The 26,861-nt window shown below is 38.0% G+C and overlaps 1 protein-coding gene across 1 annotated transcript in view; it reads left to right on the top strand.

The window, feature by feature from the left end:
• The first annotated feature begins 2,210 nt into the window (after window positions 1–2,210).
• Window positions 2,211–26,861, top strand: part of ATP7A (ATPase copper transporting alpha) — a 139,480-nt gene continuing 114,829 nt past the window's right edge. The window contains exon 1 of the mRNA XM_060002413.1: window positions 2,211–2,400. The gene's annotated coding sequence lies outside the window, so the exon portion shown is untranslated. The remainder of the gene's footprint in view (window positions 2,401–26,861) is intronic.

Raw genomic sequence — 26,861 nt, 5'->3', positions numbered from 1 at the left:
AACTATTGAGCCCGCATGCCTAGAGCCTGTGCTCCGCAACAAGAGAAGCCATTGCAATGAGAAGCCTGCGCACCTCAACAAAGAGTAGCCCCCGCTTGCCACATCTAGGGAAAGCCTGCGCACAGCAACAAAGACCCAATGCAGCCAAAAATAAATAAATTTTAAAAAATGGGCTAAGGACTTGATTAGACATTTCTTAAAGATACACAAATGGCAAACATATATATATATATACATGGAATTTAAGAAAAAAATGTCATGAAGAACCTAGGGGTAAGACAGGAATAAAGACACAGACCTACTAGAGAATGGACTTGAGGATATGGGGAGGGGGAAGGGTAAGCTGTGACAAAGCGAGAGAGAGGCATGGACATATATACACTACCAAACGTAAGGTAGATAGCTAGTGGGAAGCAGCCGCATAGCACAGGAAGATCAGCTTGGTGCTTTGTGACCGCCTGGAGGGGTGGGATAGGGAGGGTGGGATAGGGAGGGTGGGAGGGAGGGAGATGCAAGAGGGAAGAGATATGGGAACATATGTATATGTATAGCTGATTCACTTTGTTATAAAGCAGAAACTAACACACCATTGTAAAGCAATTATACTCTAATAAAGATGTAAAGAAAAAGATAATCAGCCTCACTAATCATCAGGTAAATGCAAATCAAAACCACAATATCACCTCAAACATGTTAGAATGGTTATGAACAACAACAATAACAAAAAAGCAAGTGTTGGCAAAGATGTGGAGAAATTGGTACTCTTGTACACTGTTGGTGCAGCTGCTAAGGAAAACAGTATGGAAGTTCTTCAATAAATTAAAAATAGAACTACCATATGATTCAGCAAACCCACTTCTGGGTACTTATCCAAAAGAACTGAAGAGACATTAGCACTCACATGATCACTGCAGCACTATTCATAACAGCAGGGATGTGGAAAGCCCCTAAATGTCCATCAGACAAATGGCTAACGAATACGCATATACATACAGTGCAATGTTATTCAGCCTTAAAAAAGAAGGAAATCCCGCAGTATGTGGCAACATAGATGAACTTTTAGAACATTATGCTAACTGAATAAGCTAGTCATAGAATGACATATACTGCATGGTTCCACTTAGATGAGGTATCTAAAATAGTCAAACTCATAGAAGCAGAGAATAGAATGGTGGTTGCCAGGGGCAGAGGGTAGGGGGAAATGGGGAATTGCTAACCAATGGGTATAAGGTTTCAGTTATGCAAGATGAATAAGTTCTAGACATCTGCTGTACAATCTGCCAGGGAATAAAGTAGCTTTTCCTTGAATGCTAACCATCATGTAAGTTCACTAGTTTCCTCAAAAGTAAATGGTGTGCTCTGCTTCCGTTTTTGGTTTTGCTCCAGTGTTTGGGTTTTCTCCGTGGCCGCCTAAGACGAACCAATTCTTCTGGAAAGCAAAACCCAAGGCTCCGCCGCCCAGCTTGACTGACTGCATTGGCACGGTGGACAGCAGGGCAGAATCCACTGACAAGATTTGTCGGCTGGAGGCTGAGTTGGGACAGACCCCTCAGTGTCCCCCGCATCTGTTTTGCAGAAAAGCTTTAGCCTTTTGGGCCTTCCAAGTTTACCTAAGTGGTATTCTCACTCAGAATCTAATGTCACTCCTCCAAGCCTCAGCCACCGATTTTTTTTTAAACTTTTGATGCACATCTGTTCACCTTTCTGTTGGAGAAACACGGAAGTGAAGCAAAGCGAATTCCATTTTGCGCGAATGAGCGCGGTTTCCCACGACCTCACCGGAGAGCGCGCAGAGATCATTTTTCAATTGAGGGATATGGGTAAATTCATCTGGAGTCAGGCTACACAGTCTAACAGGAGCACGTTAATGTCATGCTATGAGAGGCTGAACTATCCAGAAGAAGATTATAAGTAAGTCTAAGGTCCTTCTTGGCTTCAGGTTAGGAAACTGCAGGTTTTGGTGGTGGTGGGGGGTTGTTTTGTCTTTGGTGAGCTGGGAAGAGGACTCGCTACAGAGCCAAAAAGGAAGATTTTCGCTGGCGGCTGTGTGTCAGGCCAGGCGCTGCAGGGAGAGGGAGAAGCTTGACTCGAGTCTGGGCGTTTCCCCTTCCACGTGACACGTCCCCCACCGCCTCGCCGGCTGCTTCCGGCCGGGGCATCACCCGGAAGTGGGGGGGGGGGGAAGGTGGGGTAAAAGCGGCGGCCGGGCGGCTCCGGGAAGAAGCGGAGGGAGGAGTTGGCGACGCCGCGGCCGTCGCGGTTGCCGCCACCGTCGCCGCCATCGCCGCCGCGGCTACTGTGACTTCTCCTGGTGTGTGAGATCGGAGCCTACGCGCCTGGATTTGTCGCCACCACCGGCTGCGTAGATCCGGAGGTTTAACCACAGGACAGAAAAAACAGGTAAGTCCTATGTCGGCTTCCCGTCGTCCCCTTCTACAGAAGGGGTGTTCTGTACTGTCAGTCTGTACTACCGAGTGTGGCGAGAAGGTGATTTTAATCTGGGGGAGTTTCCAAACTCTTACTGCTTCACAACTCAGGTATGCATTACACTCTTGTTTTACCTCCCCTAACAGGGGATAGAGGAGGGAAGATTGGGTCCTGACCCCTGTCGCTTTCTTGTCCCCTCCTGAGGAAGTGTCCTGATCATCCATAGCCCATGTTACCTAATTAATTGAAGGTACAAGAAGGTCTGTGCCCGATTTTGGAGGTCACATGGACTGATCACCATTATTAATGAAATAATGTAAAGAAATTAGATATTTTGCTTCTTGTCTCGCTCTGGGAGCATGAAGTAAACTGAGAGAGCACTCTTGTTTCCATTTCATTTTGTTTATTCTGACCCTTCCCAGTAAAGTTACTCTCCATCCTTGTTGCACCCTGTGGCATCTTTTTCTTTGACACTTTTTCTTGTAGACGTTGAAGTTATTTATCCTAAGCACTGGCAACTCTTTCATCGTTTCGCAGGTTAATAATTATTCAGCATCTGGTTTTTGTTTTAATTACACCCTCTTCATCTACAGTGGTATGACTTTGTATTGAGACTTAAGATGTGCAGAACAATGAATTAGGTGATATTGAGGTGTGGGGGGCGGTAAGGGGGTATACACAAGAAATAAGATGAAGTCCCTAGCCTCAAGAGAGTTTGCATTCAAGTTGAGTTCAGTTATGAAGACAATGGATTCTAGCAGCCCCACTTACTGAATAACTACATTGCTTATCTCATCCTTTTTAAAGGATATTTTGAACTGAAATTTTATTTTTTAATCTTTCAAACTTTCTTGTTTCTACAGTCATGACATGAGAGGGTTTTTTTCCTATTTGTACTGAAGGGTCTCACAATGTAGTAGGAAAGACAGATACACCCTTTTAATCTCAGTAATGTATATTAGAAACAGAAAGTGTTATGAGAGTGTAGGGAAGGGAGCTTTTGAGCTGGGCCTTGAAAAATGGATAGGATTTAGCTTTTCAGGAATGGAGGTAGGGGACGACAGCCCAGGTACATGAAATAATGTGAGCAAAGGCTTGGGGGGCAGGAAAGATGCCTCCAGCAATACATTGTACATCAACATCTTTAACACAGCCACATCTTCCAAAATGTCACTGTTTAAAAGAAAAAAATATAGAATTCAAAACTGGTAAGCTTACAACCATATCCGACTACCCTCCAGCCAATAAAAAAGCTTATATATAGGAAGAAAACCCATGAAGTGACAAAAGCAGTGTTAATGTGTGAGATTTAATTCTGATGTAAACTCAAATGTAAAAGAGAAAAAGTAAAGCTTGCTATATTTTAATTCTGACTGAGTGTCGTGTCTTAAATATAATTTGGAATCTTTTTTTAAAAATTGCTGGGAATGAATAACAACACTGTGTGAAGTCAGAAGGCGTTCCAGTTTTTCCCCAAGGAATTTCTGTATTTCCTTGTCTCCTACAAAATGACTTCTCTACTGGCCTTCTTAACCTGATAGAAACTATTTTTTTACAGTCATAGTCTTAGATCTTGATTCTTGACCTTTAGGTAGCGTTAGATTAAACACTAATTCCTCCAAAGGATAGGTTAACACCCCTCGTCTCTAATGCAGAAGGTTGTTTTTCTTTGAAAAATGCATGCAGAAGTGGTAAAATTTGTTTGAAAGTGAGAGTGAGAGAGCAAGCAAAAATAACCCTAACATACCACAACCTTTACTTCTGGGAGGGATCTAAGGCAACACATTCCTTTTTATAAATTCCTCATTATAACTGCTTTTTATCTACATGTTTAAAAATGCTTGGCAAACTTTAATCAAGACTTTTGACATCCCATTGAGTGAAAATAATTTTCTTTGGCCAGTTGGGAAAGTAAATTGTGAGGAGAGGTTTGTCTGACATGATACAGGCACTGGCATAAATGAGAATAATATTTGGGAGTTTTGTCTTAAAATTCCTTCTACTTATCTTTGTTAAAGGGAAGTTCAGCTTTTAAAGGTTTTACAGTTTTGTTTTTAAACAGAACTCTTTCTTAGGACATAAATCACAGTGAGGGTGGGGGGTGGGAGAGGCAGGCAACAGTTGGCCTATTTCAGTTCAGTCTATTGTCCCAGCAACCATGTGTTTCATTTATAAATCACAGTGTTCAGGTTGATTTCACGTGATATAACTTGCTTACTTACTTGCTGAGATAGTATGGCAGAAATAGTGTCACAATACTTTTAGAATGTGTTCCATTAAAGTGAAAGGGTAGGATGTTTCTGGTTTCATAAATATGTTTCTAGTTTCTCCAGCACTATTAGAAAATGGATTTCCTGGGACTTCCCTGATGGTGCAGTGGTTAAGAATCTGCCTGCCAATGCAGGGGACACAGGTTCGAGCCCTGGTCCAGGAAGATCCCACATGCCAAGGAGCAACTAAGCCTGTGAGCCACAACTACAGAGCCTGTGCTCTACAGCCCGTGAGCCACAACTACTGAGCCTGTGTGCCACAACTACTGAAGCCCGTGCACCTAAAGCCTGTGTTCTGCAACAAGAGAAGCCACTGCAATGAGAAGCCGGTGCACCACAATGAAGAGTAGCCCCTGCTCGCTGCAACTAGAGAAAGCAGGTGTGCAGCAACGAAGACCGAACGCAGCCAAAAATAAATTAAAAAAGAAAAAAGAAAATTGATTTCCTCATCTTTGTGGGCTCATATTTGTGTGGGATATTGGTAGATTGCATCAGTTTTCACAGATATTTCTGTCCTTGAAGGAAATGAGGATAAAATGAGCCAATTAGCTGTGCTTTGGCCTGTGTTTTCCATTTATATTTATAATTATACAGGTATGGCTGAAGGATTAAATTTTTTTTACCTGTTTTTACTTTATAATTCTCTAGTGTAGAAGTCCACTTTTCCAGACCTATAATCAGGAGAACGTTTAACAATTTACTAATTGGAATAAATGGATTATTCCACATCTTAGGGAAATTGTTTTAGGCTGACCATTTACCTTAGTTGATTTTGTTTGTAAAAAAGTTCAAGTGTTTTGTTTTGTGCTCTAGTAATTGCTCCTGATCTGCTTGTGCATTTGATGTCACAACCAAAGCAGATAGGGAGCAAATAATACTGGAATTACTTCCTTCCCCTACTCCCACCTGAGTTTGCAGAACACTGTATATTTCTTATAATTTTGGAGAAATGGTTTCTGATCTCTTGAACGTTCACCTGAAGCATGCTGCCCACCACTCAGGAGAGGAGGGCATTAAAAGAGCTTCTGTTAAGACCTGAAACAGTGTCAACAGAGGTTGAAGAACAGAGAGGAAGAATTCCACAGCAGAGAGCCTGCTAAACAAAATTCTCAGGACTACTTAGGATAAATTTGTAGCTGATCTCTGGGGTCATGAGGATACTTAAGAGTTGATCCTTGGACTTCCCTGGTGGCACAGTGGTTAAGAATCCGCCTGCCAATGCAGGGGACATGGGTTCGATCCCTGGTCGGGGAATATCCCACATGCCGCAGAGCAACTGAGCTGGTGTGCCACAACTACTGAGCCTGTGCTCTAGAGCCCGTGAACCACAACTACGGAGCCCCCACGCCACAACTACTGAAGCCCGTGTGCCCTAGAGCCCACGTGCTGCAACTACTGAGCCCACGGGCTGCAACTACTGAAGTGCGCGCACTTAGAGCCCGTGTTCCACAACAAGAGAATCCACTGCAGTGAGAAGCCCCTGCACTGCAACGAAGAGTAGCCCCCGCTTGCCACAACTAGAGAAAGCCTGCACGCAGCAACGAAGACCCAGCACAACCAAAAAATAAATTAAAAAAAAAAAGAGTTGATCCTTGAGCTAACAAAAGCTTAGAGAGCTTAGTTGTTACAGAGTTCCGCGCGTAATTTCTTTTTTTTTTGTTTCCATGCGTAGTTTCCTTTGTTGATCCTTGCACTGAAAATGGTAGTGGAAAAAGGTGTCTAATTTTTTCGTGATGATAAAGTTTTTTGCGCTAAGAATTCTAATTGAATTATTAAATTAATCATTAATCTAATAGTATTAAATTAAAATAGAAAGTAATATTGTATTGATTATTGGTAAATATATTAATAATATCAAAACATTAATATTAAATTATTATTAATTTCAATTAATTGAATTTTATATTAATTATAATTATGCTTAATATAATTATAACTATATATAAATATAATATATAATAAATATAATATATAAATATATATTTAATATATAATTATAATTTTATTATAATTAATAAAATTAGCTAATTTCATTTTGGCCAATAAATGCTTTCTCTTATTTTACTATACCATTTCACTGTTAGTTCTAAATATCACTTTTTAGTTCAAATTTATAGCCACAGTATCTTGGTATTAAGTACTAATCACAAATGTAAGTACTTTTTTATGTATTAACAATCAGATTGGTGTCATATGTCATTAAGTATTGTGCATCAAAAGCGAAGTATTTTGTCTTACTTATCTGTTTCTAACTAGGTGATAACAGGATTAATTTTAGTCATAAAAACCTTCCTAGCCTTCAGAGAGTTTTAAAGCCTTAAATTCATCATATAATGATGGATAAAGGAATAAATTAATATGTGACCTTGAGTGTCAGGGTATGATTCAGATTGCCTAATGAGGATGTGGAGAAAAGGGAACCCTCATACACTGTTGGTGGGAATGTAAATTTGTGCAGCCACTGTGGAGAACAGTATGGAGGTTTCTCAAAAATCTAAAAATAGAACTACCATATGACCCAGAAGTTCTACTCCTGGGTATATACCTGAAAAAAACCAAAAGATACATGTACTGCAATGTTCATAACAGCGTTATTTACAATTGCTGAGATATTGAAGCAACCTAAGTGTCCATCAACAGATGACTGTTTAAAGCAGCTGTCTGTATGTATCTATATTTCTATAGATACATACAGACAGCTGCTTTATCTAGATATAGATATATACACACACACTCATACACACACACACACACTCACACACACACACACACACACACACACGTACAATGGAATATTACTCAGCCATAAAAAAGAATGAAAATTTTGCCATTCACAACAACATGGATGGACTTGGAGGGTATTACGCTAAGTGAAATAAGTCAGACAGAGAAAGACAAATACTGTATGATATCACTTATATGTGGAATCTAAAAAATTCAACAAACTAATGAATATAACAAAACAGAAAAAGACTCACAGACATAGAGAACAAACTAGTGGTTACCAGTGAGAAGAGAGAAGAGGGGAGGGGCAAGATAGGGGTATGAGATTAAGAGCTACAAACTACTATGTATGAAATAAATAAGCTACAAGGATATTTTGTACAACTCAAGGAATATAGCCAATATTTCATAATAACTATAAAGGAATATGACCTTTAAAAATTGTAACACCTGAAACCTATATAATATTGTAAATCAACTATACCTCAGTAAAAAAAAAGATTGCTTAAGAGTTTGTCTGCTGTGTTTATTATAAAACTAACCCATTAATTCCTGTTTCTTAACTTTAGGGCAAATGGTAAGTCATGGGATTTTGAATCTTACATTTTTTGGAGGGGGGTGCACATAAGTAAAGGAGACCGGAACTGTTCCTTTGTCTGGTATGAAAAAAAATAAATCTGGTACTTTGTCTATTGTTTGCAGTTTGGTAAGTGTTGACATATTCTTTCATAGGGCCAAATTTTATTCCTAGACCTAGCAAGTGGCTAAACGGAGATTTAAAGCCAGTCAGTCTGGCTTTAGAACCTATGCTCTTATCTAACATAAAGGAACTGTATTTTTTAAAAAAATACATAGGGCTTCCCTGGTGGCACAGTGATTGAGAGTCTGCCTGCTGATGCAGGGGACACGGGTTCGTGCCCTGGTACGGGAAGATCCCACATGCCGCAGAGCGGCTGGGCCCGTGAGCCATGGCCGCTGAGGCTGCGCGTCTGGAGCCTGTGCTCCGCAATGGGAGAGGCCACAACAGTGAGAGGCCCGCGTACCGCAAAAAAAAAACAACCCAAAAAACCAAAAAAAAACAGACATTTGAGCAAAATTAGGTCTATTGGAATTAAGTTCCTTGTTTGTCCTAAAGAGGGAAACACTCATTTATCTTATTTGAAAGTATGAATGAGCAAATAGATTTGATGATTAAAAATTAAAGTATCATTACCTCAAAATTTCCTTGGTACTTACAAACGAAGTTCAAAAGTAAAGGCCATAGTTTTGTTTTTAGCTAATTACGTTTTTTAAGGATAAGCTAAATGACCTAATACTTAAAATGGTGTTAGTCTTATTTGTATTCTCAGAGTCCCAGGAAAAGAAATGGACTATGCGTTTTTTTCATCTTTACAATAAACACATCTTTGCACTTGGCCAGACTTTGATATTTACAACATGCTTAGAACTTAAACTGTACTAAGAGAACATATAATGAAAGTTAATAAGCAAGCATAAATTGGGACATTGCTGGTTACATTTTCTGGATTATTGGATATTATTCTCTTGATATTTTCAAGGCATAACGTCACCATTTTATTGTGATCTACTGTTTTGGGGAGGCAGTATAATAGAGGGTTAAGAGTGGGCCCTCAGGCCCACACTGCCTGGGTTAGAACCCCAGCTCCTCTGTTTACTGCTTATATGACCCTGAGCTTGTCTCTTTCCTTTTGTGCCTCAGTTCCTTCGGATTTCCAAAATGGCAGCAATAACGGTGGGATTTCAATGAATTAATACATATAGAGCCCTAAGAGCAGTGTGTACTATATAGTGATTCACAATTTTTAAAGGTTATACTCCATTTATGGTTATTATAAAGTATTGGCTATATTCCTTGAGTTGTACAATATATCCTTGTAGCTTATTTATTTCATACATAGTAGTTTGTAGCTCTTAATCCCCTACCTCTGTGTTGTCCCTCCCCCCTGCCCTCTCCCCACTGGTAACCACTAGTTTGTTCTCTATATCTGTGAGTCTCCTTCTGTTTTGTTATATTCACTAGTTTGTTGTATTTTTTAGATTCCACATATAAGTGATATAATACAGTATTTGTCTTTCTTTGTCTGACTATTTCACCAAGCATAATACCCTCCAAGTCCATCCATGTTGTTGCAAATGACAAAATTTCATTCTTTTGTATGGCTGAGTAATGTTCCATTTTGTATGTGTGTGTGTGTGTGTGTGTGTGTGTGTGTGTGTCTGTGTACACCACATCTTTATCCATTCCTCTGTTTATGGACACTTAGGTTGCTTTCATATCTTGGCAATTGTAAAATAATGGTGCTGTGAACTTTGGGGTGCATATAACTTTTCGAATGTGTTTTTGTTCTTAGTAGATATATACCCAGTAATGGAAGTGCTGGGTCATATGGTAGTTCTATTTTTAGTTTTTTGAGCCACCTCGATAATGTTTTCCACAGTGTATTCAGCTTTTTAAAATTGCGGCATATATATTGGTGATTAAAAGCACAGACTCTAGACTATGCTTGGCTTCGAATTTTGATTGTGTCCCTTAATAGCTGTGTGACCCTGGGAACGTTTCTTTCCCTCTCTGTGTCTCAGTTTCATTATCTGTAAAATGGAGGTAATAATAGTACATATCCCGTTGGGTTGTGAAGATTAAAATAGTAAAAAGTATTAGGTATTATTATATATTAATATTTACTGACATAGAAAAATGTTCATTATAGTGTTGTTGATCAATAATCAATAAACATTCTATAATAGGAATAGAGTTTTATTTGATCCAAACTGAGGGCTATAGCCCAGAGACAGCCTCTCAGATAACTCTGAGGAACTGCTCCAGAGAAGCATCATTTTCAGCATGGTTTTATATCTTGTCAGAATAAAGAACATCAAACAAATCAGGGATACAGTCCTTCAAGGTTTCAAAAAAAAAAAAAAAAACCAAAACACCAGAACAGATCAGCATGTACACAACTAATCAGTATGGCATTGGCACCTGAAAAGGAGGCTTATCATTGAATGAGTACCAGCATTGCTGTCCAGGAAGGGAGGCATTTAATCTTTATTTTTAACATGGACATCCTTTACTTCCGGTCAGTGTGCTCTTTTCTTTAATAATCAAAGCAGATGTACAATGTATGTTTGATAGGCCACAAACAGGCTGTTTTAGTTAGCATAAGATTCGAGTTAAATCATATATAAGTCAGAATGACTTCCCCATACCTCGATATGTGGACATTTCTTTCATCAGTGTTGAATGAAAAGGAGCATGTTATAAAATAGAATAGCATATCATTTTTATTTAAAACGTGTGCTTATACATACATACACATAACCTCATAAACTTACACGTACACACATGTATACATCCCTACCTCAGAATTTTAACATTTGTTGTTTCTTGTTGGTGGACTGATTTATTGTTTATTTTTATATTTGCTTGTCTATATTTTCTCTTTTTATCCAGTTGATATTTATTTCTTATTTTTTTAAAAAATATTTATTTATTTTGGCTGTGCCTGGTCTTAGTTGTGACACATGGACTCTTAGTTGTGGCATGCATACTTCTTAGTTGAGGCATGCAGACTCTTAGTTGTGGCATGTGAACTCTTAGTTGTGGCATGCATGCGAGATCTAGTTCCCTGACCAGGGATCGAACCGAGGCTCCCTGCATTGTGAATGTGGAGTCTTACCCACTAGACCACCAGGGAAGTCCCTTCCTTTTATTTTAAAGGAAGGAAAAAGACACAATTAAAGCATCTCTTCTGTGAAGTCTTCACTGAACTCCCTTCCTTCATCTCTGAGCCCCTTGAAAGCAGAGCCCATGTCATATTCATTCACCTTTGTATCCCCAGCTGGGCCTAGCGCAGAACCTAAAAAGATACTGGGCACTTAGCAATGTTTGTAAGGTTAAGAGGAGATGGACTTATGTGACAAGAACTTTACATATGTTATCTGATATACTCCTTTTAACAGTCCCATGAGTAAGAGTTATCTGTATTGTTCTGATGAGGAAACTGAGCGTCAGAGAGATCAAACAATTTGCTGGAGGTCACAGAGCTAATAAATAACAGAATTTGGATTCAAGTCCAAGTCTGTCTGATGCCAAAGATGTATGTCCAGTTAAAGAATTGCCTAATGAATATACCTGTTGTCTTCAAAAAATCTATTCATATATATATATAAATTTTTTTGGCTGCATCAGGTCTTAGTTGCAGCATGCGGGCTCTTTGTTGTGGTGCACAGGCTTCTGTCTAGTTGTGGTGCATGGGTTCCAGAACACGTGGGCTCTGTTGTTGTGGCACATGGGCTCTCTAGTTGTGGCACGCGGGCTCAGTAGTTGCGGTGCGTGGGCTTAGCTGCCCCACGGCATGTGGCATCTTAGTTCCCCGACCAGGGATTGAACCTGCATCCCCTGCATTGGAAGGCTGATTCTTAACCACTGGACCACCAGGGGAGTCCCTCCAATGAAATAATTTTTGAAAGATTTCTTTGTAAACAGAAATGAGCTATATGAATGTAAAGTTATGTTATTCTTATTTCCTGCTATAATCCTACCTGTACCCTCGATTCTGACTTGGCAAACCTGCTTTCCTGCTCCCATGTAAGACTTTTTCCTCTCTATTCAACTGGTGCTTTAGTTCTCCATATATGTCTTTTTATATTGCCCAAGTTCTACCCACTTTTTAGGAACTTGGCTTATAATTATGATATGAAGCTTTTCAGATTAATCCAGCCATTTCCATCAAACTCAGTATTGGATGTGTATGTTGAAGAGACTGATTCGCGAGTATCTAGCCAGGTATTTGTTTCGCACCAAAGTATGGCAGTATCATCTTTGAACATAGATACTTATACTTTTCCTAATTTGATCTGTTCACTTTTCTCTGTGCTGTGTTCAACTTTAATGTCCCACATTCATAGCCATACCTTTTTCAAAAGGAGGTGTTGTCAGAATTAGTTTTTAGCTGGAAGATGTTAGTAAGTTCAGTCTGTGTCTTATGTATATGCATGTGTGTGTTTGTCCACATGAACCCTTGATCAGAAGTAGAAAAAAAGGGCAGGTAAGGCAAGAGAAGGAGTGCTATAATAATTTATTTCAAAGACCCAACAGCATACACTAAACCAAAATTTAGGATTTAGTTATAGCTTGACTCCCCATGGCTTTTTAAGAATTAAGAAGGTGAACCTCCTTTAAATTATTAACTAACTAAAGGGAAGCATCCACTTTGTGAAAACTGCATGTTTTAAATGGGGAAAAAATAGCTCCTTGTAGTAAAGAATATTTTTTTAGTCTACGAGAACCAACTTTCTAAAGATTTCAGCCTATTTTATTTTATTTTTTGAACATAAATCGCTCAATTAATTATTATTATTTAAAAAATTTTTATTTTATATTGGAGTAGAGTTGATTAAAAATGTTGTGTTAGGGTTTCCCTGGTGGTGCAGTGGTTGAGAGTCCGCCTGCCGATGCAGGCGACGAGGGTTTGTGCCCGGGTCCGGGAAGATCCCACATGCTGCAGAGCAGCTGGGCCTGTGAGCCATGGCCACTGAGCCTGCGCGTCTGGAGCCTTGCTCTGCAACAGGAGAGGCCGCAACAGTGAGAGGCCCGCGTACCGCAAAAAAAAAAAAAAAAAAAAAATGTTGTGTTAGTTTCAGGTGTACAACAAAGTGATTCAGTTTTACATATACATGTATCTATTCTTTTTCAAATTCTTTTCCTATTTAGGTTATTACATAGTATTAAGCAGAGTTCCCTGTGCTGTACAGTAGGTCCTTGTTGGTTATCTATTTTTAATATAGCAGTCCCAAACTCCCAATCTATCCCATCCTTCAACCCTTCCCCCCTGGTAGCCATAAGTTCATTCTCTAAGTCTGTTTCTGTTTTGTAAATAAGTTCATTTGTATCATTTCTTTTTAGATTCTGCATATAAGCGATATACAATATTTCTCTTTCTCTGTCTGACTTCACTCAGTATGACAATCTCTAGGTCCATCCATGTTGCTGCAAATGGCATTATTTCATTCTTATTATGTGTACCACATCTTCTTTATCCATTGCTCTGTCGATGGACATTTAGGTTGTTTCCATGTCTAGGCTATTGTAAACAGCACTGCAAAGAACATTGGCGTGCATGTATCCTTTTGAACCATGGTTTTCTTCAGATATATGCCCAGGAGTGGGATTGCAGGATCATATGGTAGCTCTATTTTTAGTTTTTTAAGGAACCTCCATACTGTTCTCCATAGTGGCTGTACCAATTTACATTCCCACCAACAATGTAGGAGGGTTCCCTTTTCTCCACACCCTCTCCAGCATTTATTGTTTGTAGACTTTTTGATGATGGCCGTTCTGACTGGTGTGAAGTGATACCTCATTTTAGTTTTGATTTGCATTTCTCTAATAATAATTAGCGATGTTGAACATCTTTTCATGTGCCTCTTAGCCATCCGTATGTCTTTTTTGGAGAAAAGTCTATTTAGGTCTTCTGCTCATTTTTTTATTGGATTGTTTGTTTTTTTGATATTGAGCTTCCTGAGCTGTTTGTAAGTTTTGGAGATTAATCCCTTTTCAGCAGCATCATTTGCAAATATTTTGGCCCTTTCTGTGGGTTGTCTTTTTCTCTTTTTAAAAATATTTATTTATTTATTTGGCTGCGTCGGGTCTTAGTTGTGGCATACGAGATCTTCATTTCGGCATGCAGGATCTTTCATTATGGCGTGTGGGCTCTTAATTAGGTGCACGGGCTTCTCTCTAGTTGTGGTGTGCAGGCTCCAGAGCACACGGGCTCAGTAGTTGTGGCATGTGGGCTCTCTAGTTGTCGTGTGTAGGCTCTGTAGTTGTGGTGCACGGGCTCTAGAGAATGCGGGCTCAGTAGTTGTGGCATGTGGGCTTAGTTGCCCCGCAGCATGTGGGATCTTAGTTCCCCGACCAGGGATCAAACCCACATCCCCTGCATTGGAAGGTGGATTCTTAACCACTGGACCACCAGGGAAGTCCCTGTGGGTTGTCTTTTCATTTTGTTTATGGTTTCCTTTGCTGTGTAAAAGGTTTTGAGTTTGATTAAGTCCCATTTGTTTACTTTTGTTTTTATTTCACTTACTCTAGGAGATGGATCGAAAAAGATATTGCTGTGATATATGTCAAAGAGTATTCTGCCTATGTTTTCCTCTAAGAGCTTTATGGTATCTGGTCTTATATTTAGGTCTTTAATCCATTTTGAGTTTATTTTTGTGTATGGTGTTAAAGAATGTTCTAATTTCATGTTTTTTACATGTAGCTGTCCAGTTTTCCCAGCACCATTTATTGAAGAGACTGTCTTTTCTCCATTGTGTAGTCATTGCCTCCTTTGTCATAGATTAGGTGACCATAGGTGAGTGGGTTTACATCTGGGCTTTCTATCCTGTTCCATTGACCTATATTTCTGTTTTTGTGCCAGTACCATACTGTTTTGATGACTGAAGATTTGTAGTGTAGTCTGAAGTCAAGGAGCCTTATTCCTTCAGCTCTGTTTTTCTTTCTCACGATTGCTTTGGCTATTTGGGGTTTTTGTGTCTCCATTATAAATTTAAGATTTTTTTTGTTCTATTTCTGTGAAAAATGCCATTGGTAATTTGATAGAGATTGCATTGAATCTGTAGATTGCCTTGGGTAGTATAGTCATTTTGATAATATTGATTCTTCCTATCCAAGAACATGGTATACCTTTTCATCTCTTTGTGTCATCTTTGACTTCTTTCATCAGCATCTTATAGTTTTGGGGTTATAGGTCTTTTGTCTCCTTAGGTAGCTTTATTCCTAGGTATTTTATTCTTTTTGATGAAGTGGTAACTGGGATTATTTCTTGAATTTCTCAGCCTATTTTAGAATGTTTGTTTTGTGAGATGACAAAGTTCATCCTAGTGCTTCCTAACAAAGCACAGAATCACAGAACTAAGGAATGAATTCTGAAAAAAGACATCTTCTTGACAATCGTAATGAATTTGCACTTCAAATTCTAAAAATAGTAACTATTGTTGATGGCTATTTGTCTTGATTTCTGTTCAACAACTGTACATTGAGTTTAAAATAACATTTTTTCTCAGCAATTCAGTGGATTTGATATAGCCATCAGTATTAGGTCTTCTGCTTGTGATAACAAAGCACTTGAAAATTGTCAGTTAAAAACTCTTAAGGATGTGAAGTGATGTAGGCCTTCTCTGAATTTGTTCTCATTCATCTATATAAAAATACCTGGCTAGGGCTTCCCTGGTGGTACAGTGGTTGGGGGTCCGCCTGCTGATGCGGGGGACGCGGGTTCATGCCCCGGTCCAGGAGGATCCCACATGCCGCAGAGCGACTGGGCCTGTGGGCCATGGCTGCTGGGCCTGCGCGTCCGGACCCTGTGCTCGGCAGTGGGAGAGGCCACAACAGTGAGAGGCCCGCGTACCGCACAAAAAACAAAACAAAACAAAACAAAAAAACCTGGCTAAACAGTTGTCCTTGACAATTTTGAATTGCTAGTTCCTTTTTATAAACTGAACTCCCATATATTTCCAGTACATAATTTTTCATCCTTATCTATTCTGATAGTGATTCAACTTTGAACAAGAGGCGTGTTACCATATTTTCACCTTTGTTAACCAGAGTCTGTAAAACAGGACATTAAAGGAATTGAGAAGTTGGGTGTGGATGGGGATATAGATCTGGGCTATCTTTATGGAGTATTTGATTACTTCATGATGAAAATTGTTCTTTGGACCTTGATCTGATAAAAACAAAATTTATGAGAAATATGGACGTTAGGAAAAGTCAAAATATTCTGAAAAATAGATATGTATTTTTTTTAGGTTTTAGTTATACCACATGAATGTTTCAACTATAAAAATTAAGACAAAATACTTTTTCTATCAACATATTAGCTGCTTTAAAAAAAAAGTACTGGCACAATTGATTATATTCTTACCTGATAGGGGAGATATCTTTGCTTAATCAGCAAAGTGGGTCACCGAGTTATACCACATATGCTGAGTATTACAGTATTCTCCAACATGAGTTGAATGCTGGCGTGTATGGGGTTGGTGGTATAAATCTACTTGGTACCTTTTTGGTTTGGCTGATTAAATAGTGTTAATGAAGACAGAGTTATAGTCTTCATCTCTGTGGGAGGCATTTGTCCTTTGGAGTCATTAGCTATACCTCTAACTCTGCTGCACAGTTATCTGAATGCAGTCTGTTAGTTAAGAGGGAGGGTAGTCCAGAGAAAAAAAATCTCAGTAAAAAACCATCATCAATGGATAAAGCAGCTGTGGTATATATACAATGGAACGTTACTCAGCCATAAAAAAGAATGAAATTTTGCCATTTGCAACAACATGGATGGATTTGGAGGGCATTATACTAAGTGAAATACATCAGAGAAAGACAGTTACTGCATGATATCACTTATATGTGGAATCTAAAAAATACAACAAACGAGTAAATATTAAAAAAACAGAAACAGACTCACAGACATAGAGAACAAACTAGTGGTTACCAGTGAGTGGGAGGGGCAATATAACGGTGGGGGAGTGGGAGGTACAAACTATTGGGTATAAGATCTGCTCAGGGATGTATTGTACAACATGAGGAATATAGCCAATATTTTGTAATAACTGTAATTGGAAAGTAACCTTTAAAATTTGTATAAAAATTAAAATATATATATTTTGGTTAAAACCAAACAAACAAAAACCCCATTATCAATGCCAAAGCCCTTGTTCTGCTTATAGAAGAGTCTATAATATCCAGGCTTTCAAAGACATCATACATATTTTCATTGTATCACTCAACAATGGAGGCTGCACTTAGAAACTTATTCCTTTGGATTTCTGGAATATTCTACTCATAATGTCTCTCCGGTTTCAACTCTAGATCCCTTTTTGCCTTTATCTCCAGACTCTTTTGTCTCAAAACTTTTCAGTCTCAGAGAACCAAAGGAAAACCTTGGCTCACTATATACATTTGTAGAAAGTAATAGAGCTTTTTTTTTTTTTTCCATCTCTGTAAAGTGATTTTAACAAATGCCTCTAGACTTATAGATTTTTGGTTTTGGAATTAAAACGTAACAACTTTCGAGGGTTTAACAGGATCTTCTATATTGAGTAGAGAAGTTTTAGGTGAGCCTCTGGGAATCCCATGATATTGAGCCTCCAAGTGCAACCCATGGTCTTTTGTGATCTGTAGTACCTTTTATTGATCATTGTTGAGAAATGAGGCATTTTGCAGAAGTTAATTTTCCAGATAGCTGAAGTCTACCCTTTAAATATCATTATAAAAGTAATACATGGGGTTAAACATGGTCAGCTGACTACACATGTTTAGCTCTTGTCCTTCTCAAACTCCACTAATATGTCAGTAAACAACTTTTTTTTTTTTTTTTTTTTGCGGTACGCGGGCCTCTCACTGCTGTGGCCTCTCCCGTTGCGGAGCACAGGCTCTGGACGTGCAGGTTCAGCGGCCATGGCTCACGGGCCTAGCCGCTCCGCGGCATGCGGGATCTTCCCAGACCGGGGCACGAACCCGTGTTCCCTGCATCGGCAGGCGGACTCTCAACCACTGCGCCACCAGGGAAGCCCAGTAAACAACTTTTAAAAGGCTTAAACCTGCAAGGACAAATAGAACAGGAGAGGGACATCAGCACAGGTGTGGTTTGAACACATCATTGGAAGGTAGGAAGCAGAGGAAGGGGGGGGGGCCTGCCTGCAGAAGGATATCAATGAGAAGTGAGTTCTTTTATCACACAGTACTCATGAGAGGCTTAGAACTTGAAGGTAGGTGGTTTTTCCTGAAAGGTAAGGAGGTGATCCAGGGCTAAAAATAAGGGAAATGTTTTAAAAACTGACAGAATGGGGTTGGACCCCTCAGGTCTCTTCCATTTTCTGCTGCAGTAAGGTGATCCACCTGCCTGCCCCCCACCCCCACCTGCCCTGGGTGGTAGGAGACCAGGAGGAGAGTCTCTGGCCTAAGTGAACCTGAAAGGCTCTGAGCTCTCAGATGATGGGCAGAGTGGAGGGCACTGAAACACAGGGCTGAGAACAGGGTGATTGAGTGGAAGGCTGCAGACTGAATGGTCAGCCCCTTCCCCTCACCTTGCTCCAAACATAGTGTCCTGGTATATGCTTCCCAGGCAGGAGATTGGAGAATTCTTCTCTTGAAAAACAAATGACCCTAGAGAAAAGAATTCCAGACACTAACATGTCAGTGTTCTACAGTGAAAAAGACAGCTAGCTGCTAAAAGCATGGGCTCTAGAACTAGACTTCTTGAGTTTGAATTCAGGCTTAGCTACTTAGTAGCTACATGACCTTGCTAAAGTTACTTAACCTATTTGTGCCTCTGTGTTCCCATCTGTAAGATGGGGGTAATTGTAGTGTTTACCTCAAGGTTGTTGTAAGGGTTCAATTAGTTAATACATGCAAAGTACTACTCATAGTAACCACTCAATAAATGTTAGCTGCGGAAAGAGGTGGTACCCAGGGACTTCCCTAGCTGCCAAAGGTAGTTCTAGAATTTAGATGATATCCCATGGTGACCAGCGGCCTTTTTTACTTAGGGTGGAATATATGTTCTGAACAGAGGCTTTGACCCCACAGAAGGTACCTTACCCTAGTCTCTCTCCCTCATCCTTAACTCTTTCTTTTAGGAACACTTTTGAGCTATAAGGCTGGCTCAGCATTGAGCTCTTCTAATTCATTTATTCAGTAAATGTTTATTGGGTGCCTGCTCTGTGCCAAGGACTGTTCAAGCTGCTGGAGCGACAGCAGTGAAGTAGGTCGATAATAATAGTAGCATTTACTGAGTGCTTATTGTGTGCTAGGTTTTGCTAAGTGCTTTATATAAAGTCATTTAATTCTCATAACGACCCTATGAAACAAATGCTGTTACTATCCCTGTCTTACAGATAAGGAAACTGAGGCAGAGAGCTTCAGTAATATGCCCGAGGTCACACAGCTAGGAAGCCGCAGAGATTGGAATCATATCCAGTCAGTCTGGCTCCCGAGTCTGTCTTTTTAACCATTATGCCTCCCTACTCTCATGGAGCTTTCATTTTGGAAGGAGAAGACAGTAAATAAGTAAACAGAGAAAATAGATATCAAATAGCAATAAGTGGTATGATGAAATATAAAACAAGAAGATTGTGATCCAGAGGGACTGGCAGAGGGTAGCTTTTGACGAAGTGGTCTATGTTTATGAGCATCAGATGAGATAAGTTACAGTTCTCTAAGAACTGATTACTTAGCGTATTGGTGTCTCTGCAGATTTGCAAAATGCTCTTGCCATGATTTGATTCCTAATGCTACTTACACATTTTAATATTGCTAATAAAAAACAATAGCAGTTCATATGCACTGAGGGCTTACTGTGCATGGGACTATACTAAGCAATTTGCATAGATTGCCTCATTTTAACCTCATAGTAATGTTATAATTATTCATATTTTCAGCCATGGAAAACTGAAGCTTAAAGAGACAAAGTGACAGGCCCAGGGCTTAAAATGTGGCAAGTAGCAGAGCTAGGATTAAAACTAAGGTAGCCTGATTCCAGGGCTCTTGTTCTTAAATACTTACCATTTTATAGAAGAAGTGATATGTCCAAGGTAACTCTTTTTTTTTTTTTGGTAACTTTTTTTTATAAACAAGAATAGCTAAGTTTTATAGAGATTCAAAATACTATTCTAAGCATTACTGGGTCTTCACAATATCAAAGAGGCTTATGCATATTTTGGAGCTTTGAAATAGGATAAGTAACACATTTTGAGTGAATAAGCTTCTAGTGCTATATGATTTTATCACCCCAGTTGGAAATTTTATTCACATGAATTAATATGCATAAGTTATTTCAGCACAAAGCCAGAGCCAGGGTTTGACACCAAGCCATTTGACTTGAGGTGTAGAGCTGTTACCCACTCCACTGCAAAGTAAAAGATAGCATATAGCTTATCTTTGTTCAATGTACGTTGAGAAATCAATCTAGTGAAATTACATTTAACAATCCCCAAGGAATGTTTGTTAAATTATTTGTAATTTCCTAAAACTTTTATATATCTCAAAATAAAAGCTGAATAGAGAGAGTTTGTCTTCATGGATTTGGAAACAGTGTAAGGGAATGGTCTGGAGTGAGAGCTCTCAGGTCAGATTGTCTGGTGGTTTTCTCTCATCTTCACTCCTTGATTTACTGACTCAAACATGAACTTGAACAGGCAACTTTGCCCTCCAAGCCTCAGTTCCCTTAATTGTGAAAGAGCATAGTATAGTTTCTTCCTTATAAGTATGAAGACTAAATGAGAAAACCTTTCTATAAAATGCTGGGCAATGTCCCTTTTGGCTGACTACCTCTCATCTTGGAAATGGACCCTCATTCATCATCCATGGGTCCAAAGTGAAGCTTTGGCTCCATTACCTTGGTTTCACCGCTGCCAAACAGTGTCTGTGAGCTTTAGAACAGAGACTTTCCTGACATATTGTTGCTCGATGGCAGTTTTTTCTTTTTATTATGGTAAAATTATATAACAAAACTTACCATTTTTAAGTGTACAGTTTGGTGACATTAAGTACATTCACATTGTTATGCAACCAACCATCACCACCATCCATCTCTGGACCTTTTTTTATCTTCCCAAGCTAAAACTCTGTACCCATTAAACAGAATTGATGGCAGCTTTTATTCGTTCTCAGCTTTATGTCCGAGGCTGCTAGTTAGGAGAAATGTTACTCTATATAAGGAAAGACATAAACAAAGAAATGTGATTAAAAATCTGTATTATCCCCAAAGCATAATCCATAAATGAAAAAATGGGTACATGGACTTTATTAAAATCAAAAACTTCTGTGGAACAAAATGAAAAGTCAAGTCACAGACTGGCATAAAATATTTGCAAAAAATTATATCCAGAATAAAAATTTAAAACCCTTAAATATCAACAATGAGAAAATAAACAATCCAGTGGGCAAAAGATCTGAATAGACACTTCACCTAGAAGATACACAAATAGCAAATAAAGGAAATGCAAATTAGTCAGGTGCAAATTAAAACCATTAGAGAAATGCAAATTAAAACCACAGTGGTGATTGTAACCAATGTACCAATCTGATTCAGGATGTTGATAGTTGGGGGAGGTTGTATGTGGGGGTGAAAGGAGTAATTGGGAAATCTCTGTACTTTTCATTCAGTTTTGCTCTGAATCTAAAAATGCTCTGAGAAGTAAAGTAAAAAAGAAAAAAATCACAATGAGATACTCTGATACACCTATTAGAATGTCAAAACAAAAAACCGACAATACCAAATGTTAGCAAGACAGAGCAATTGGAACTTTCATACATTGCTGGTGAGAATGAAAAATGGTATAGCCACTTTGGAAGACAGTTTGTTAGTTTCCTACAAAATTAAACATATTTTTACCATATTACTCAGCAATCTTACTTCTAGGTATCTATCCAAGAGAAATAAAACTTATGTTCGTACAAAAACCTGTTACATGAATATTTATAGCAGCATTATTCAGCGTTAATCACTCCAAATTGGAAACAACCCAGTTATTTCAACTGATGGATAAACAGATTGTTGTATATCCACACTGTGGAATATTACTTTATGACAAAAAAAGGAACTACCTGTTGATTCATGCAATAACATAGGTGAATCTTAAAATGCATTTAGCTAAGTGAAAGAAGCCAGACTTAAAAAGGCTACGTAATGTATGATTCCATTTATATGACAATCTGAAAAAGCAAAACTATAGGAAGGGACGGAGATCAGTGGGTGCCAGGGTTTGGGCGTGTAGGGAAGTGTTAGTTTATAAAGGAGCAGCACGAGGGAAGTTTGGAAGTAATGGGATGGTTCTCTCTCCCTCCCACCCCCGCCCTTTCTTGCCTGCTCTCACCAAATTAATAGACATGCTGTTGGTTAGTGTTAATATTTGTTCTCATCTGTCAGCTTTCACAGGCAGAAATAAAGGGAACTAATTATCCTTTTAAGACCTATATTATCAACTTGGTAGCATATAAAGTGCAATTCAATTAATGAAAGTAAATGTAACTTTATTAACTCTCGTATCATATGGAAAGTCATAGAAATGCCCTTTTCAGTTAAAAATGGGGAATCATATATTAACAAAACAAAACAAAAAAAAAACCTTTTCACTTTGCTGGAATTTGCTGGTCATACGAGAAAAAGTTTTACTACTGCTAGGTCATTCAGTAGACAGTTTGTGCAAGTTAATGATAAATTTTGTGAGCATATCTACTTGAGCTTCTTGGACTCTTACAGAAAAGCATTTATCTTGCGCTCTAGGCAGCCGAAAATGGAAGGTGCTAACAAGAGATAAGTACTTTTCTTTCAAAAGTATCCTGAAATTTTAAATGTTATAGAGAACAAGATTTTAACATACGTTTTCAGAAGGCTCATTCAGTTTTGGTGCCTCTTTTTCTAATAAACTTAAATCTTCTCATAAACATCAGGTATCATATGACCCTTGTGAAACAGCTTGCTAGAACTAGATGTATCCCAGGATTCTAACAGGATTGGATTAACCAAAGTGGAATTTGAACTTTTTTGAGGAATATACATGGGCAGCAAGCTGAATTTTCTAATTCCTAGGATTTATGGGTTTGATCCCACATGGGTTGCCAGTCACTCTCTTTCAGTAAACAACATATTCACTGTAGAAAACTTCATAAAGTACAGCAAAACATCATAAAACTGTCAGAATTACTACTCTCCAAGATAACTTTATATAGTCTTCCAAACTTTTTCCTATGCAAACATACACACTTTTTTCTGTCTCCTTCGAAAACAACAAAAAAGACTTATTCATACAAAGACTGTCTTTGTATGTCAGAAAATTTAAATTTCATAGCTGTATAGTATTCCATTGAATACATGGGTCATCATTTATTTTACCAATCCTCATTTTTTGAGTCATTTAACTTGTATCCACTTTTTTGTGATGAATATTCTTGTGTTTATATCTTTGATTGTCTCTCCATTTATTTCCTTACAATATATTCCTGAAAGCAGTACTGCTGGGTCAGGGAGTGGTAGTTGTTTTAAGCTTATTTTTTTGTAGCAAAAGTAATATATATGTTCATAGTAATAAAAAGTCACAAGGTACAAAAATTACAATGCTCAGAATCCCAACCCCTCCTCAGAGAAAGTATTAGCACTTTCTTGCATATTCTAGAAATTTTCAGTGCATTTTCAAGCCTATGTAATACCTATCTCTTTTTATTTCTCTTTACACACATGGGATTATACTATACATATACTATTTTGCACCTTACAATTTTCATTGAACAGATCTTGTACATCTTGTATGAAGAAATATAGACCTACCTCATTTTATAAAATGGTTATATGATGTTTCATTTTGTGGGTATGCTGTGGTTTATTTAATTAGTTCCTTTTTGATTAGCATTTAGGTTGTTTTCAGTTCTGTGCTATAATAAACAGTGCTTCAGTGAATATCCTTGTATATGTATATTTATGAGCCTGTCTTCTAGATAAAATTCCTAGAAGTGGAATTGCTAGATCAAAGGGCATGTACATTCTAAATTTTGGTAAATAGTGCCAAACTGCCCTCCAGAAAAGTTGTACACATTTATACTTTCACTAACAGCATATAAAAGTGTTCAGTACTTTTAGAGACTTTTGATATATACTACCAAATTGTCCTCCAGAAAAATATCATTTCATGCTTCCACTAGCAGTGTAGGAGTGTCAGTCTAACCACACTTACAACAGATACTGTTAAGATTCTTTTTAAGCTTTGTCAGTCTGTTATGTGATTGCCCTTTTATGTTTATGTCCCGTGACTAGTGAGACTTTTTTGACCATTTCTATTTCTTTGTTTGTGAGTTGCCTGTTTATTTCCATTGTGCATTTTTCTTTTGGGTGTTCACCTTTTTATTACAGATATGGAAGAGGCCTTTGCCTGTCATATATATTGCTAGTCCTCTTTTACAGTTTTTTTAATCTTTTATCTGTTTGTATTTTTCCCTATACATAAGCTTTTGATTTTTTATGTATCATGCTTAGAAAGGCCTTCTCTATCCCAAAATTATACTCATTATTGCTTATGCTTTCTTCCAGTACCTTTTGTACTTTATATATATATATATATATATTTTAAATTAATTAATTAGTTTAGCTTCATTTTTGGCTGCATTGGGTCTTCGTTGCTGTGCGTGGGCCTTCACTAGCTATGGCGAGCAGGCGCCACTCTTCGTTGCGGAGCATGGGCTCTAGGCGTGCAGGCTTCAATAGTTGTGGCATGCAGGCTCAGTAGTTGTGGCTCGTGGGCTCCAGGGCACAGGCTCAGTAGTTATGGTGCATGGGCTCAGCCGCTCTGCGGCATGTGGGATCTTCCCGGACCAGAGATTGAACCCGTGTCCCCTGCACTGGCAGGCGATTCTTAACCACTGTGCCACCAGTGAAGTCCCCATACTTTATATTTAAATCCTTAATTCATATAGAATTTGTTTTAGTTTAATTATATTATACAGGGAACTAACTTTATTTTTTTTTCAAAATGAGTAACTGGTTTTCCCAAAGCCATTTGTTAAGTGAACCACTGTTTCCTCACCTACTTGAAATGCTGTCACTATTTTATGTATAGTGATATAGAGAGTTGTGTATATATAGACACCCTCCTTATCACTCTTTCAAAATTTGTGTGTCCTCAAATATTTATTTTTTCATGTGAACCTTAGGATCATTGTGTCAGGTTCTCCCTACCTCAAAATTCCACCGACTCTATTAAATTTATAGACTAATTTGGGTAGAATTAACCTCTTTTAACAATATCTTCCTACACATTTGTTATTAAGTTTATTACTGAGTATTTAAAATATTTTTTCAGGGAGATGTAGAGTGCTATATGAATGGGATGTTTTACCATTCTATTTTCTAGTTGATTATTGTCAGTGTATAAGCAATTGATTTTGATATATTTAACTGCCAGTCTTATTAAACTCACTAATACCTGTCTGTAGTAACTCAACCTTAATAAACTCTGTAGTTAGAGTGGAATTTCAGGAAAGCAAACATATCACCTAATACACATAAATTTTCTATAAAATGTATAAATTTATATAAACATCTCTGCTTATTTTACTTGCTTTTTTCATTAGATCCAAATAACAACTCTATGATATAGGTTAAGTAGCTATTCATTCCCATATTATTTAGGACTATGTTTATCAATGTATATAGTCTCTGTCTTTACTGCATTAGAATCTTCAGAGGTATTTGTTAAAAATGCAGATTCTTTGATATCATTTCTCTCCTAATTAATAAGATCTTTGGGTGTAGACCTTGCAAATCCAGAATGTAAAAATTCTCCCCTAGATAATTCTTAAGTACATTGAAGTGTGGGAACCATTGGAGCAAAAACTGTGGCTCTGAGAGCAATTAAATGACTTCCCCAAATTCATGTAGGTAATTTATTCTTGGCCACAGGTTTCCTGACTTCAGGTCTTCACCACATGTCTGTGTGTTCTGTCTGTGTGATTCCTAAAATAATAATAAAGTTTTCATTTGTATCCTTATGATATAATTCAGGAATAAGTTATTTTCACTTCTTTCCAGTTGTGTTAAAAGTTCTGTTGACTGGACATGAGAGCTAGCATCACATGCTCTCTAATCTAAATATAAAATATCTTTATATTAGATACCTTAAAGGTTATGAGAATATTAGAATAAATTACTGTATTCCTTTGCTTATCAATTAAGTATATTGCACTAAGAGAATTTGTTTCTCTGGGAACAATGTCAACCTATAAGTCTCAGGATGGAAATGATGTGACAGGGTAGAGATCCAGGTCTTTCAGCCTTTTGAGTAGAAAAAATGGTCAGAAAAGTGATTTATCAGTTTTACCATTTTTAGGCAGGTTGAAATGACTGTAATGTTTTAATTATCAAGGCAGTATAACCTCTAAAGTTATTTTGCCCAAGGCAGATTTATTGGTGTTATATGTTGTTGAGCCTAAAAAAAGAAATTCTCTCAAAATCAAACTACCATATTATCTCCTAATGTCAAAATTTTCATTTAATATGCAACCCTCTGTAACTGCTCATTCATAGGGTTTTATAAGTAATTTATATGCATCTCATTTCTAATTTGATAGACTTTCTATACTATTAGGTTTGAAGAAAACTTAATTCATTTTGCTTATGGAAATTTTACAAATTCCTTTGTCCCAAATCCATCCCTAAAGTCAGATTATTAGAACGTGCTGTTTGTTTTCCTTGTTATCCCAAAGATTCTCAACCAGTTTGGGAACTTGTTTGTTCCTATTTTTCTGAGAGTACGTATAATTTCCTGATCACAGTTGGATTTTTCTAGTCTTTTAAAACTGATTGTAGTGAGATTTATTGTTGTTGTTTATTTTAAACTCTCCTTCTGTGATTGAAGAAACCT

The sequence above is a fragment of the Delphinus delphis genome, chromosome X, assembly GCF_949987515.2.
Source record: "Delphinus delphis chromosome X, mDelDel1.2, whole genome shotgun sequence".
Lineage (NCBI taxonomy): Eukaryota > Metazoa > Chordata > Mammalia > Artiodactyla > Delphinidae > Delphinus > Delphinus delphis.
This window is presented reverse-complemented; position numbering and strand designations above follow the sequence as displayed.